A 17,481-nucleotide genomic window follows, 5' to 3' on the forward strand; every position below is an offset into this window, starting at 1 on the left:
GATGCTTTCAATTCCTTTATTTGAAATCTTTTGCCAGACGCATTCAAACTCTTTAAATCCTTTTCAGACAAATCCAATCTATATGTTTTCTGTAACATCCTTGACTTCTCTATGTCTACTCCATATTCACAAGCAGCCTCTGTCAATTTCTCATGAAGATTTCTTGCTTCCCAAGTAATATTTTTACATAAGAATAATAACTCTTTATCACGGTAAGTACTCAATCTGTCTGGACTTATCGTACCAATAATAATTTCTTCCAAATCCACTCGGTTTACTCACATCTATACTCTGTGGTTGAGGTTTTGGCGTATCCATCCCCCTTATCCAATCATCTAATTCATCTTGCGACTCACCCATCGAACTCCCTGACACTGGAGTGACATTCCGCACTATTCTCCTCGGATCCATTTGCACACCTCTCTTAGGGGTTTCAGTTATCAACTCACAAACTGGAAGATCAATCAATGACGTACTTGTTTCAGCTTGTCCAGCCTGATCAGTTATCGTTACCACCTTATTCCTGTCACTATTCATCGGGACTGTCAATGCAGGTACTCTCAATATATTCTGTTTTTCTACATACAATGGAACTAGAGGACCAATCGTTACTGACACTGTTAATGCTTCTGGATTCAGACTCAATTGATTCATTTTCTGAGTCAAATTTTCCCTGCCTTTCTCAACATGTCCATTTCACTTTCTTACACCACCATAGCAACTACCTGGACTTGTGAAACCTGCGGAATATATGGGGTTCCCATTAATGGTGCATTTGGAACAGTTTCACTTGCGTTTTCCTGATATGGTGGAGGTCTCTTAATCAAGATGTTATCTATCAACTCGTCATCAGATTCACTCGGGTCAAAATGTAATACTGATATCTATACATTTTTCTTTTTCTCTTTACGTTTGTCTCCAGTTGCTTCTTCAGCAACTTAAACTTGATACAAACCATCCGCTAGCACAGCTCTCCTTCATCTTTTCATTTTATCAGCCCGTTTTTCAAAAGGATATCTAGACATTATATTTCTATATCTTTTTCCACCCGTATATTTCTCGCGCTCGTACGCCTCATATTCCAATTCCTCAAGCACTTGGTTTGAGAGAGTTCATTCGTCCTCTCAGATTCTGGAGAATCCTTTACATTAAATATACCATACTCTGAAAATGCTGAGACACCATCATCTTCCGTGTATCGCACCCAATTCTCTAACCAAGTACACGTAGGGTAACCACGTTCCAACATCATAAAAAAAGCAGGCGTTCTTGGAGGTGGAATAGGAATTCCCTCTCTAGTTACTATTGGTTTGTCCTTTTCAAAGAAAGCCTTTATCTTATTAATCAGCTTCATTGTTCTGACTGTTCAGGCTAAAATAAAATTCAGTAAACAAACAACAAAGTCTTCATACTGCTGCTTATCCTATTTGCTAACAGTCATTCAATACCAGCAAGACTCAAACCAACCGACCAATCCAAATACTTCTACAAAAACAGTACCTCGACCAATACCAGTGCGACTTACACCAACCGACCAATCACAGCTCTCTAAGCACCCGCTGTCTGGCCTATGCCAGCGAGGTATTTTGTGGCATCGTTACCACTCCAACTACTGACCCTCCCTTTACAAAATAATACAGCAATATATTTCTCAGTTTTTCTTAACTAAATTTGTTAGAAAACAACATTAAACAATGCTACCTTGTCTGTTCTTCTAAATGAAGAGATAGTCTCCACTTCAAAAAGAAAGATTCTTTCACTTCAAGTAAAATAATGACCAGCGCTATTCTACACACAAACAAGCTACAGGAGTACTTGGTACTCCTCTAGGGATACTAGCCAAAGTTTCGGAAAAGGACTTTCTCATGGAAAGAGGTCTTAATACTCCTTTGGGGATGTAAGAACAGAGTTTCGGAAGTGGACCCTTCACTATTTCAAGCAAAATCTACTCTCAAACGAATAGTCCATGATATAACACCAATAGCCTTTCATCATTCAGTATTATGACAACAGACAAAGTACTTCTGTAGTGCGATACCTAATCCACACTATTCTTGTGCCTCTTCAGGCTAAAATAATATTATCCCGGGATCTCAGGTAACTCCGTACCCGCACTTCTAGATAAAATAGAACAAAGCACTAACTTTAAGAAACAAATAATCAATAATCAATAATTATTACCAAACGAATCAATAAATAATCATCCTTTGCTACCAAAAACTGATCCAGCACCAATCAGGGATCGATAATCAGCCAATACAACAAACACAGGCCCATACTCATTCACCCAATTTAAAATAAATCCCTGTTGTGCTGGTATAAGTTTATCAAGGTTAAAAACAAATCAGTTGTTCATAATACAGGCTCATATTTAACACACTAAATACATAACTGAACCTGTAGTTCAAATTCTTTCCTCTGGTTGATGGACCTATAGTTGAGAAGTTGATGGCAATAATTAATACTATCTATCTATCTATCTATCTATCTATCTATCTATCTATCTATCTATCTATCTATCTATCTATCTATCTATCTATCTATCTATCTATCTATCCATCTATCTATACTACTAAATAATCACAAACTCTATGTAAGGTTAACAATGTTTATCGCAAAATAATGTGAAGGTAAAAATGCTGATCAAGTACAGGTTTACAAGGAAAACAAAGAATCAATCACAGAGAGAGAGAACATTTTCAATGCAAATAGTGTCAAACTCATATCAAATGAACATATGCAAATGAAGGAGTGGATAAGCGGAGAGACAGTAGTTTCAGAGACCAAAATACATTTGCAAATGATTATGCAAATTATGAATAATTAGCTATACTAACCTATGGAAATCTGAGGAAAACCACCCCTCTGGCCAAAGGAATAGCGGGGGTTACCCGTGTAAAGATTTGGAGAGCAAAGAATTGATCAGAATACGGCATTCAGGTCAAGAGCAGGAAATAGGTAGGCCTCTATCAGCAAACCGACTACAGCGACGATCTCCCTCTAGCTCTGGGCAAACACCGACTCAGCCTCACTCCAGCTTCCCTACAGTTTCTGCCAAAGCATCGCCCTCCTACACCTCCCAGGACACCTCAATTATACCTTAAAAATCGTACATGTCCAACCCACATTTGTTGAAACATTTTCAGAAACTCAGTCTCTCATTGGCTAATTTAGGGGGTGTTCTATCACACCACCATAGTCATGTTCATAATTTTCACTGATTTCTTTGTTTTACACATTTTGTATTATGTTAGCCACGTCTCATGAATACACGTTTCCTCCAAAAAGTAACATGTTGCAAGTCTCTCCATTTTCATTGTTCGCCTCTGCAGTTTTTGTGGAAGACGTTTGTACATTTACACTTGATCTCATGGCCATCCTTCCGTTACTTGACAGACTCACAATAATCCTTGAAGGTTATCAGCCTTTGCCTTCTCCATTCTCTCTCAGAGTTCGATTTTCAGCTTATTTATTCAAATTTATTTTCTTTAACCCTCGACTGACATGCAAAGATGTAGGCCCATGTTTGCTTTACTACAATGAACGAAACACAGACATTATTAATTTCATGAAAATATATTTCTCACTGTTTACCAACCACCATTGCACTATCCCACATTATATTCCTAACAAGCGCATTAATTTGGAGGAGTGGCATTATTTTGTTTTATTTTAAAAGTGGAGTGCAAATGTGGCCTAGTCTTTCATGCATTAGTCCACGCATTAGTGCACGCATGCCCAACGCATGTCCCCATGTTTTTTGTGGATTTGCACGTTATTTCCACAACACACTGTTAGTAAAATTTATGAAGGACTTAATCTGACCAGGTTTTATTTTCTCAAAACCCATCACTACATATTACGGCTTCAAAAAACATAAATGAAGAAATAGAATCATCTGAATGGGTCTTCCCTGTTTTCCTAGCCAGAGTTCCAAAGTTTAGCATTGTAATTGACAACTACCGCCGTTTACCTCAAATAAATGCGGTGGTCTTGATGCTGGAAGGGGCCACTGTTTTCCAACATTTGACCTCAAGTATAACAAGCACTTGCAATGCAATCGGTCTTGCATTTTTCAGAGTTAGTCATGTTTTATACTTCTTTATAACCATATGCACCCCTTCGCCTAGCACAATGGGTTAGTGATTTAAACACTCACTGCTGGCATCCTCAATGATCCGGTTGTAACAAATTCAAAGCTTAGGCCAGATCAGCTGATCACCTTTAGCGGTTGGTAAATTGAGGGCCATTTTTTATTTTTATTTTTTGCAGTTTCATATAGCGCAAAGGTATCAGAGCGCTTTACATGAGCACCAGTTATGTTACACAAGGACACTTTGTGGTAGGCACGGGGAGATTAAGTGATTTGCCCAGAGTCACAGGATGTTGACCCAGCGCCGAGACTCAAACCTGATTCCCCAGCTCCCAAGTCGTCAGCTCTGATGGTAGTGCCACACTCTAACACATTGAAGTGCACAACAGTTTCACATGGTAATTCACAGTTCTTAGAAATGCCAGTATTTCAGTATAAAGCGCGTTATAAAAAAATGACATTTTATTGCAGGAGAAGGAAGTCTTATGCCAAACGATGACTACATAAAAGTGCAGTTTACATGCCTCGGCTAACACCATTTATTAACGTGTCGTACGGCTGAGGTTCTAAAATCTGAGCGGACATTTGTGTAGCGTTTTGAAAGATACATTTTCACACAAAACACAGTAATGAAATAAATGGACAACAGCCCAGGGTCAGACGCGATGAACCCGGTGGGACTATTGGGTACACACTTGTCTCGGAACATGCTCACTTTTTCAACTTTTTTTTTTATTGATCGGTCATGATAAAAGCTCTTTGTAGTTTCGCAGGAAGAGAACCAAAATAAACTGAAAAGACAGTTTGTGGTGTTAGATTCCCAGGTGTCCACTGTGGGAGGTGAATGTATAGAGGGTCGTGTAAAGCATGTGTGTCTGGCAAATGGTTCTATTATCACATCTCCTGGGGGCTGAGAACTCCAAGAGCCTCTTTGAGGAGATCGATGTTCTGGGGGCTTCTTTGGCAGCAGAATGGTCTCCAGCAGGGGTGCAGAGGGCCCCACCAAGACAAGAACGCTTCCCACTCATGAGGGCCACCGCCGGGTAGTCATTCAATGAGATGTCACAGAATGTGGCTTGAACGGGGAGATAAGGACACCAAGGGAAGAAAAGGGGTATGGAGGGCGCAGGGCAACTAGATGGAGAAAGAAAGGAAAGGATATACAAGAGAGGTGTGGAGGGCAAAGAGTAGCCAGACGGAGAAAGAGAAAGGATGGATGAAAGGGAAATGAGGTGTGGAGGGCGCAGAGCAGTTAGATAGAGAAAGAAAGGAAAGGCTAGATGAGGGAAGTTGAAGAAGGGATGGGGAAAGGATGAGGGGGAAGAGGAAAGGAAGGAAGGATGGACAGAAGAAAGTAGAAAGGAGGAGAAAGAGGAATGAAGGGCAAAATAAATATTTGAGTGCAAAAAAGCAAAAAAGTTTTTTTGAGCACCTATGGAAAAATGAACATATCCTTGTGTAATGTAACTTGTGCTCATGTAAAGTGCGTCAATACCTTAGGGTCGTGTTTGCGCTATACAAAACTGCAAAACAATAAGAAGGAGCACGGTTTCTAAAATTGATAATAGCATGGTAGTGCTGGCATTGCTGCTCCTACGGCTCGGACTGTACTGGTTGCTATGCCTGGGAAATGGTAATGGGTATGGGCAGGGTCTCGGCATTGGTCCTCCGGTGTATTTATTGTTAACCCATGCTTAAATACATAAGCTGTGGGCATAGCTGAAGCTAGCTTCTAGTTAAAGAGTGCTAAAAGTTGAGCTTCAACCATTCTGCGCTGTAGCTAGCGGGACTTGGAAGAAGGTCCATGCTACAATGAATGCGGGACAAATGCGATCATAACTGTTAGACTTGGCTTTTTCAGCGGGTTCACTCCCAGACTTTTTGCTTTTTGCCCACCTGTTTTTACCCTGTTTTCGTTGGTTTTAGGACTCTGGGCACTTTCTATTCAGTGCTAAAGTGCATATGCTCTCCATGTAAATTGTGTTTATGAATTGGTGTTTCCATGTTTGGCTTATTTGATTTCCTGATAAGTACCTCAGAAGGTATACCAGGGCCTGTAAATTAAATGCTACTAGTGGGCTTGAAGCACTGATTGTGCCACCCAGAGGAGTAGACCTGTAAAGGTATCTCAGCCCTGTCACTGCCTGTGTTCAGTTTTTACCTGTCATGTCAACCTGGCAAGTGCACCCACTTGCCAGACCATAACCTTCCCTTTTCCTAATTGAGGCACCCCTCAGGTAGGCCCAGTGTACCCCCATGGGAAGGGTGCAGTATATGTGAAAGGTAGGACATGTAGTGGAGTGTGTGACATGTCCTGATTATGAAATACAGTGTATTTTGTTTTTTACTATTGAAAGGCTATCTGTCCTATAGGATAGAATGGGGGCTAATGTATAACATCTTTCAAGTATAACTTCCTATTGGTACAATATAGAGAAGTGGAGTTTAGTATGCCTGCACTCAGGATTTAAGAATGCATCTTTTAGTAAAGATGATTTTTATATTATATGTTTGAAAATACCTCTTTTAGTAAGTGGGAATTATCTTGCTTAGCCCTTCTATGTACCTCTGCTGGTTTGTGTATTGACTGAATGGTTTTGGAGTGATAGGGGCTGGTGATGTGCATTCACTGCAGACAGCCACTGGGGGGATGGGTTGAGGTGTTTCCTGCCTTTCTTGGGTGACTTAGAACTGGGATGAATAGGCCTGGTCTGCATTTAGAGTGGTGAGAGGAAATTTCCCTTGGTCCTGACTCCCTTGCACAATGCTGTCTCCACCTCCTGCCAGGAAGCTGGTCAGAGAGGACAGAACTGGTTTAGACTGAGCTGAGAGACTTTTGCCACAAGAGAACAAAGGTTAATGTGGCATAAATATTGGTGCCAAGACCCCAGAACTTTAGATTTCTGGTAGACTGAGGAACCAGCCTGGAAGAAAAGCTGGAAGAGCTGCCAGGAGGAGTACTGCCCCTTTGCAGTGTGCTTTGCTGGGTTGGCTTGCAGTTGCTGCTTCTGTCTTAGGCAGGGAAAGGACTGGACTGTTCTTTCTGCATTCAAAGTATCTCCAGGGGCTTGATGCAGAGCTTGCCTCCTGTTGGAAGTCTCAGGGAAATGAAAGACTTCAACATCTTCTGGGTACCAGCTTCTGGAACTGGATGTTTCAACTGCCGCAGAGGAAAAAGGTAACCCTCTGCCGTCAACAATGCTGCTGCCAGCTCTGTGACCTGAATGCACCAAGGAGGGCACTGCCGCACTTCACACCACAACACTGGTCTCACCAATGATGCCTGTGAGACGCCGCCACCGAGCCACTGCTTGCACCGTGACAATTGGGCACCACACTTTGCACCACTTCGCACACACTGCCATCTTGGTATCCCCGACGATGCCACAATGCTGACACTGATGCCGCTGCCTGCACTGTGACCTGTGGACACCACTCATGGAGAGCACGGAGCACCGTCTCGTTTTGCAAAACAGCCCTGGTCTCACTGCCACTGTCAACCAAACTGACATCGACGCCGTTGCTTGCACCGTGGTTTGAGGGTACCGCTCATAGGTTACTTGACGCACCGCCCCATCCCACACAGCAGCCTTTGCCCGCCGGCACAATAGACTACAGATGGTCAACCAACGCTGCTGCCTGTACAGTGCCCTGTGGGCCCCGCATGACGCATTGGCCCATCTCACACCACGGCCTTGGGTCTTATGATGACAGTGCTTCGACAACGACACTGCTTGCACCGTGACCTGCCATCGTACAACCATTACCAAGCCACTGCCTGCACCCCGACCTGAGGGCCCTGCAAGCTTCATCGCTGCACTTCACACATAAACGCAGCCCCGACACTTGCCGATGCAGGGGATCCTGACATTAAACCCACAGAGTTGGACCTGCAGTGCCGTGTGAATTCAAGGGCCTGATGGCTCATGCACTGACCTCTGGAGCAAACGCCTGCCGATGCTGTCTCTTCGGAGATCAACAAGAGGTCACCGATGCCCTGCATTTTTAAAGGTACTGTTTTGTCTGTCTTCCCAACACTGTAGCTGGCCTGAGACACCGCGGTCAGCCAGAACTGTTTGGATTTATTTGGTCATGATGCAGTGATAGCCACAGACGGAGCTATCGATTTTCAAGGAACTGTATGTAAAATCAATTTTTGCTTTATTGGTATTGTGGATTACTGTGGTGTACTTTACTAGTGTTTTCCCTGTATTAGTGTGTGTTATGTACAAATGCTTTACACATTGCCTCTGAGATAAGCGTGACTGCTCGTGCCAAGCTACCAAGGGGGTGAGCAGGGGTTATATTGGATGTTCTATCCCCTTATCCTGACTAGAGTGGTGGATTCTGTCTGGTTTAGGTGCAAAACCTAGCCAACCAGAAAACCCATTTCTAACAATCACATATACACTGACCTTGTTTATCCCTGACCTTAAGCAAGGGCAGCATCCCAAGAGTAGTATGTGTGGCCACATAGTGAAAGTGAAAGCACGCATGGCGTGCTGGAAATAAAAAGCAGGGGCAAATATAAACAGTCATCTTAATATAATGAATAGCTTCAAAGCACTTAGGGGTTTGTAGGGCTGCAGGGAATATGCACTGGAATTTAGAAAGAGATGGTGGGCTGTGAGTTTCCGCCCCTGCAGCAGAGCTCTCTTCTGTCCATGCCCCTCACAACTCAGTGGAGCTCAGATTCCTTCCTCTGCCTTGGTTTCACTGGCCACCTGCAGGTAGCATCAGAGAATCGAAACTGAACCCATCGGAAATAATTATCTCGAACTGGAAGCATAGTACCGGATGTCTCAGCTACCTCCAGGAATCCAGAGGCAGTCAGTGAACATGCCTGGTGGCAGGTTGTGACCTCCTTTGCTAAACACCTACTGTTATCAAGATATAATAGGTGTATCAGGTCTTTTGTAACTATAGCCGGTCCAGGAATGACTGGAGCCGAGTGGCGGAAATATCGGTCCGGAAGGTACAACAATATAAAGGCACGCAAGCAGCATGCGCATCGCTGCTCGTTCCCGCGGCAATACTCCATGGGACTTACTATGGGGCATATCAACAAGGGCTTTATCTCTGCTTTTTTGGCTTTAAAAGCCAAAAAAGGAGAGATAAAACTAGCGCCCTATCAACAACAGGGTCCTAACATGCAAATTTGCATGTTAGCACCCTTTTCTTCTACGCTTCCCCTTGCATCTCTAATGAGATGCAAAGGGGGCGTTCCAGAGTAAAATAATAGGAGAAATGTCGCTAAGCGACATTTCTTCTATTATCAAGAATGTCGCTAACCCTGTTAGAGACAAAAAAAGCAGCACTAACCGCGGTTAACGCTGCTTTTTTACGTGGGGTATTTTTCAGACTTAGCCATGATATCCTATGGAAGGAGGATATCATGGCTAAGTTTGTCTGTCCCTATCAACAAGCTAACGTGAGATTATCGCTGGGTTTCCAGCGATAATCTCACGTTAGCCTGTTAGCGTGAGGATTTTTATCGCTATTGAGATAAGCGTTGCTAATAGCACGCTATCTCAGCGATAAAAATTCACGCTAGCCGGCGATAATTATCCTAGCGCTAAGTGCGCTTAGAGATAATTATCGCCGGTTGTTGTTGATATGCCCCCTTGTGAGTAAAAGGTGGGACAAACACCGATAGCCATTTGCAGGCTACCATTTTTGAATGTCACAGACAACAGCGGTGTTACGAGTCAGACCATACAAAGTGCACACAACAGATCGTCTAACAAACGCAAGCATAGTATAGGGTTGGCCTGAAAATGCACCTTTTAGAGAGCTTTGTCCATCACTGTTTATCGGAGAATTATGGGATACATATTTGATGATTTGGATGCACGATTTGAGTATTTCCAATGTGGAATCTTAACTTTTACCCAAAGTATTACTCCCATTTTGATGTGTTTGTAGACTCCGTTTCCAGACTCTCTAAAGGAAGATTAGTACTCAGCGTCCAATGTAAGTTGCTTCAATCACAAGTTGATTATGTGGGCATACCATTTCTGATAGGTTCATAGGTTCATTGCTCTGATGGACTCACTGTTCGATTTAATTGGCCCCTGCATCCGATTCTAAGGTCAAGCCATTATCTGTTGCTATATGATGCCAGTATTATAGTAAGCTTTTCAAAACTGTGGTGAGTTTGAAACCTCTGAGGAAACTGCTACGGAACAGGTCTCCTGGGGCTTAAGTCAAGCAAAGGTATTATTAAACTTATTTAAACAATCATTCTTACGCCTCTCTGCATTGGTAAGCTTTGTGTAATCATGGTAAACACCATGAATCGAGTTGTGGACTGCTCCCTTTGTTTCCAGAACTCTTAATCCCATTGTATGGCATTTGCTGATTACTGAGAGATAAGAATTGCCCATTGTTTAATTTCAGGCTCTATGTATGCCTCTCCTTCTACTTTATTGCAGCATGCCTCATGTCTTAGAAGGTGCCTTGCGCTCTCCTGGGAGTGCTGAGCTCTTGGGAACTCTATGACAGATGATGCCAGTTTATATTGGGATATTTGGTCAAGCTCCTTCTGTTCTGATTACATCTTTGCTTTTCTTTCCTGAAGAGTCTTTGCTTGTATATCCATTTTCCACTAGGTTACAGAGTAAGCCCACTTTGTTTATTCCTATATAACTTCAAGTGCACTTTTATCGTGGTACTCCTTCTAATTCGATATGGTGGCATATGTGTATTGGACTTTGTATCTGAACATGGCACTTCCAACAAACATCAAAGGATCCAGTTCAGGGAGAATAGAAGCATTTTAACTATTTAACTATCAAGCCATGAAACCCCATCAACACCTCCTGGTTGGATCTTAATCTATTTTTGGATCCCTGCTATTACTCCCAGCCAGCTGTGGCACAAAATCAATAATTATCTACAAATAATAAAATTAGCAACCATAGCACAACCATGTGGGATTTAGTGGGTACGCTGTAGACCTAGGAACCCTGACAACGTGATCGTACTCAGGGCAAATCGATCAGGGCCTGATTCACAAAACACAGGTTTTGAAAATTAATTCTGAAATCTACTTCCATAAACTTAATCTGATGCGATAGATTTTCAACTTTTATGTAAATTACTAAGAGTCTCAGTAATACACCTGGAAATCTGCTTTGGTCGTACTACAACGTCACAAAATGACCTCATGAAGGTTTTCCTGTAGGTGGATAATCTGCATTCATAAATGGAGTAATGCTAATTTGCACATTTAACGTAAATGTTTTCACTCTAAAAGGGGAAACGTTTTTCATGTGGGATGATTTTCTTACAGACAAAGCTACTTCCTCTGTATGCTATTCAATGGTGGGAATTTTAGCTTCCACCCTAAACTTGAAAGGTATTTGTTGCTGCCATTGATTGGATTATATTTTAATAGGATATTTAAAATATGTATTTATTGATGTTCGAATAATTAAAATCGTTACATCCCAGGATGTAAATTCGATAAAAAAGGTCATTACATCACAACACAAATTCATTTGCGCCCCCACCAAACCATGAAATGTCATTACAAAATAACACTAATAAAGGACAGTTTATGATCTACACAATCTCTATACCAATTGACCTCAATCAGTTTGAGCCCTTTATTATTATTGCTATTGTCCCAGTTTGGCCGATCGTCGTACTGGAACCCTATATGGCTCAGTACAGTTACTAGTAAAAAAAGAAAAGTGATTTGTGCATGAAATGTTACGTACACGGAGTCTATACACCAGGGTTTGACATGATCTGCACAGATTTATCCAATTTTGGGACCATCTTTGTGCCCAAACCCATATTGGAGTATATTTGAATAGGTATCCACAATGAGAAACTGCTTGTAAACAGCAACAAACTCACGTTTGTCACAATCACTGCATTTTGAATGGCACTCACCCCCACAATCCATAGAATGTTACTTGCCCTGCCCCAAACTCTAAATTTACAAAATACGTATTTCTGAAATAAAACATTTCCAGGATGCAGAATTTATCATTATAAAAATCCAGAAATCCTTATTCTACCAAGTACAATGTGGAAATTAATATCACAAACTTCTACGTTTACACAATTATTACCAATATGCTCAAACACCTTTTAAATCAACACCTCAAATGCCCCATTCTTCAAATAATGCGTGTAATGAATGTAAAAGTTATGTTTTTGTTATGTTACTGCAAATTTCTAAAGCGCCGGTTTACTAGACGGTCTGTTGATGCTAAGTAGCTGATTCCACAGTGATCCATTGTTATCGGTAGGCCTGTTTGTTTGAAGAACCATGTCTTCAGTAGCTTTCTAAATCTAGCATAGTTAGTAGTGGTCATAAGTTCCAGTGGCAATGTATTCCATGCCCGACAAGCAATGACAGAGAACCTACATCCTCCTGTCCTTTTTTTTTGCATGAGGGGATGACCATATTGTGTAGGGGACTGGATCTAAGTCTTCTGATAGGGCAATATTTAATAGCTTTGGATATAATAAAGGGGGACAGTTCATATTCAAACCTTAAATATTGTACAGCACACCTTGAACATTGTTGGCTTAGTCAGTTGTAGACATGACTAAGGCTATTATGACTTGTATCAAGGCATCCCTAGTAAGGACAGTTTTTATCTTCTTTATGCTTCGGAGTTGACAGACGCTGGCTGGAGTCTCTGCACCAACCTGCTGCTCGAATGATAACTCCTCATCAATGATGATACAGAGGCTTTTTATTGACTTTTTGGGCAGAGGCGGAGGCCCCATCTCGCTGGGCCAGAACGAGGGATTCCAGCGATCAACCTTATTTTTTGTGATAACTATCTCCATCTTATCGGAGTTTAGCTTCAGGTGGTTGCTGTTTATCCAGTCCGGATAAACAGCATAGTGTCTTGAAACTGCTGTCTGGACGTGGGGCTATCATTGATAGTAAATAACAATTGCATGTCGTCCGCATAGTTTAATACATTGACTTTCTTGTTTTGAAGAGATTTGACCAAGGGGCGTATGTAGAGGTGGAGAGAAAGAGAGGGCCACTGTGGCAACCCACACTTTAATTGTACCTCTGCTGAATGAAAAGAGGATAATCTAACCAACTGAGATCTATCTCTCAGAAATTAAATGATCCAGTTGAAGGCTGAATCCCGTAGGCCTGTGGCCCTGACATGGTCAAACCCAAAGAGAATGGTCAACCGTGTCAAACACCGCTGACAGATCAAGGAGCACCAAAGCTTGGGTTTAGCCACTGTCAACTTCCTTTCACATATCATCTACTACTGGCATGATCACTGATTCTGTGGAGTGTACTGGACGAAATCCTGCTTGACAGGGGTCAAGGACGTCTGAGTCGTCTATAAATGAGCAAAGATGGCAGGCTACATGTGCCTCTAGTAATTTAGCCAAATATGGCAAGAGGGAAACAGGAAGATAATTTTTCAGTATCTTCCCCTACAATGTGAATGTGTAACATGAAGATTGTCTACTGCAAATATGTAAAAACCACAGTTGATGTACTCAAATTTAATTACTCTCTGAACACCTATTTGATTTACATGATTTACTTGCCTCCGAGATAACTTCACACTATATAAATACCAATTCATCAACAACTGATAAATATAAAATCAACTAACTTACTGGTAGTGCCCAGGTAAGTAGAAACCTACGCGATTGGAGACTGTAACTGAGCTCAAGGGTAGGTTAATGATTACATGTCATAATGGAGCATTTGTAGTTTAAAGAACCAATACATTGAGTTCTGTGCCCTCTGGTTAGCAGGGCAGTAACAGAACTCCTGTAAAAACTGTGGTTTGCAGTTTCTCATTTGTTCACTGATCAACTACTCTGGCCAGCTAATTAAACAATGGCAGGGCTAAATGTAGAGTTAACTTGAAATTGTATTGTCTTTTACCCTTAAAGCTGATTTAGGCGCTGTGGCCTTTTTGTGTATTCATTGATGTGAATGCATATGCATAATTTTTATGGGATGCATATGTTCTGTTGGGCTTACAGTTACTATCATGCTATAATTTTGTAATCCGGCCATGAACCACTCTTCCTTGTATCTTGCATTCTGTATTCTAACTCTGCATTCTAAGGCGCTCTGGTTCTTGTGGGAAGTTTGAAGTTGTTAGAGAACCTATACACCAGTACAGTAAGCTCTACTATCACACATTTGTTTGAATTTTGTTGTACCATAATGATGAAAACTCACCTAAACCACATTTAAACTCAATAACAGCTTCCAATGGACAAATCAAGGATGCATTTTTTGTAAGATCGACCAAGCTTGACTAAGACATATAGTTATGTATTTATTTTTGTTTCCTACTTCATGAATTCCACCCATCTGTGTTCCAGAGCGATATACCAAGCCTTGAATTAACAAGAGTACAGGATGCATAAAGAGGCAGAAGACAGCAGGCCGAGCACGTCATAATAACGTTTCAATAGTGGGGATGCCAGATGCATGCCCCAATCTGACACTGTTCATTGAACAATGGTTTAAGAAAACATTAGCCCATCAGGGCCTCTCACCCCTGTCTACTGTAGAGCGCGCACAGCATATACTTCCCAGACTATACATTGGAAGTGCAAAGACTACATGCATCCATCCAAACGGTTCAACTGCATCTGCGCTCAGAGAGACCTACTTATGCCCTAATGATCCTGGCCCACTTTAAGATCATGCATGAGGGGTGTTCAATGTTTTTTGATACTCCTTAGGCTGATGGGACTTGTTGGATCGCCAATACCCAAATATGGTTTGCCCACCTCTAGGGGAGCTTAATCAGAGGAGAGAACTTGGGTTGCCCCGCCATCATAGACAAGCTCACCAGTCAATTCTCCTCAACAGGCCCTGGAGGGCAGAATGGCAGTACTGGTGACTACGTCAACACTTGCCCCACAATGTCAACAACACTCCTCAAGCTTTTCAGCTAGTGTGAACTCAGACGCGGATTCCAATGCAAATGTGGCTCTGTTCCCTACTGTAATTTCACAAATGTGTACCTGCAAGAGACTCACCTCTCAGCCCCAGAAGTGCTTAAGCTACACATGAAATGGAGGGTCAATTATTTGCTACTACATGCTTGGGGTTCGCCTGTGGGGCTGCTATCTGGCTAAAGACAGTGGTCCTATTTGCGGCACAGGACATAACAATCAACACACAGGGCAGGTATGTTTTTGTTTGGGGGTTGTTGGACAGGGCGCTAGGGGTTAAGGGAAGCATTTATGAGTTGAATACTGACCAGGATGCTTTCCTACAACAACTACCCATAATCCAGTTTGAATGGGCGCAAATTCCCTGGGCGCTAGGAGGTTTTAATAGGGTCCTCGATACAAACCTTGATTGGTCGCATCCACCCTTTCCCAATACTAACTCAGCAGACAGGCCGCATCCTTATCGAGCTGGATATCCCACTGGTCCCTGACTGACATATGGAGTGTCCACAAAATAGATATGTGGGAATACTCCTTTGTCTCACTTCCTTTTTTGCTTACACACACATTTAGACCATATCATTTACCCTGTACACATGATGGGAAACTTCTCCAATGCAAATTATTTGGGAAAGACCTTCTCTGATCATATTCTGCTTGAATTAGTCATGACATGGGTTGGGGTTCCCTATCCCTTACCCACATGGCACATGCATCCAACACTGCTGGAAGATGCAGTGTTAAGGGGCACTTTGGGTACCGCCATCGACACTTACTGCGCTGAGAATGAGGGCACAGCTTCCATACCCTTATTAGAATGGGAAGCATTGAAGGTGGTGGTCAGTGGAGTCTCAATAGCTACTGCAAGTGGAGTCCAACGTTCTTCGTGACCTCAAGAGCATAGAGAAACAATTAGGTAACCACAAGCTTACCAGAGCTACAGGACACTAGAATACAACATACAAAGACTTTAGAAAAACTGAGGCTTATTGATTACACAGCTTACTTACAAAAGCTGCATTTGGAAGGAGACAGGGCAGGAACGCTGCTAACATGCCTGATCCAATCACAACTGTCCCACACACCAATCTCATCCATCACTTCCCTAGCAGGAAAGCATTGTACTATGCAATTGCACAATAACAACACTTTTCGTTTCTATTGTGAAACTCTTCATACAGCTAGTTCTACACCCTCCCCCCAGCAATGAGGGGTAGATTTCTAGATGCCTTGCGACTCCCACAGGCACCTGTAGCCGCTCAGGATTCATTAGTGGCTCCCATAATGTCAGAAGAACTGCACAGCGCAACTAGGGGGATAGACAGTAATAAAGCGACAGGCATAGATGGACTTTCCATTGCATTTACTCGACTTTTGCCACACGCCTAGTGCCCCATTTAGAGAAGCTTTATACGATGTCACTAGAGGCTGGCTTTCCCCTCAGTGAATAGTCAGGCTCTTGTCACCTCTCTGCTTAAGCCCACTGAGCCCCGGATGATCTCTCATCCTACAGACCGCTCTCACTATTAACTTCAGAGTACAAAATCCTCAGCAAAGCCTAGCTCAGAGACTGCTCCCTCTACTCACGGACCTGACACATATTGATCAATGTGGCTTTGTTCCACGTAGGAGCATCTCTTTAAACATTAGGGGCCATATGCATGAACACATTTTCCCATAGACACAGAATGGTCAATACCCTTTGATGCATCTGGCCCCCAGATGCCTGTACCAAGTTGTGGAAATTGTACGCAAAACCTTCCCTGGTGCTGGATGTCTCTCCCTAGACCTACAATAGGCATTTGATTCTCCAGATTGGAATTAGTTGTTCTCAGTGCTATGGAAATTTAACATTCCTTCCACCTTTATCAACTGGGCTAAGGTGCTCTATGCTAACCCAACAGCCCGTGCTAAAATAGGCACACATAATTCCACACAGTACCGTATATATATCTTGGCACACATGAGGGATTCCTTTTGTTGCTTTACTATTTGTACTGGCGATAGAAGGCTTTCCACTGAGGCTTCATCAAGGAGCGTCAGGCTGGGATATTACATGCAGAATCCAATCCCACGCAGTTTCATTGTACATGGATTCCATGATTATGTACACTAGAGATTTGGGAATTGACCTTGCACCTATTTCCACCACACTCCAATAGTTCAGAGACTTATCTGGCTAGAGAATAAATGATGCCAAATTGCATGCATTTGCCTTCCAAAACTCGATACCCCAGGATAGATACTCTTAACAAACACAAATGATTCTGGTAGCTAACCACACATTTAGGTACTTAGGCATCTAGGTATATAGGTTATGGTTCCCATATCGATCTTCTTGAGGGGAACCTACTCAAAGCTATCTCTGCACTTAGAGCCGAAGTGAACTTGTGGGTCACCCTACCTCTTTCGGTAACAAGATGCTTGGCCATTGCCAAAATGGTGATGCTCTCCAAACTTTT

General features: G+C 42.3%; 1 protein-coding gene across 2 annotated transcripts in view; it reads right to left on the reverse strand.

Annotated features, from left to right (window-relative positions):
• Nucleotides 1–17,481, reverse strand: part of LOC146805373 (interleukin-18 receptor 1-like) — a 682,858-nt gene that overhangs the window by 386,270 nt on the left and 279,107 nt on the right. The window lies entirely within an intron of this gene.

Source organism: Triturus cristatus, chromosome 8, assembly GCF_964204655.1.
Source record: "Triturus cristatus chromosome 8, aTriCri1.1, whole genome shotgun sequence".
NCBI classification, from domain to species: Eukaryota; Metazoa; Chordata; class Amphibia; order Caudata; family Salamandridae; genus Triturus; species Triturus cristatus.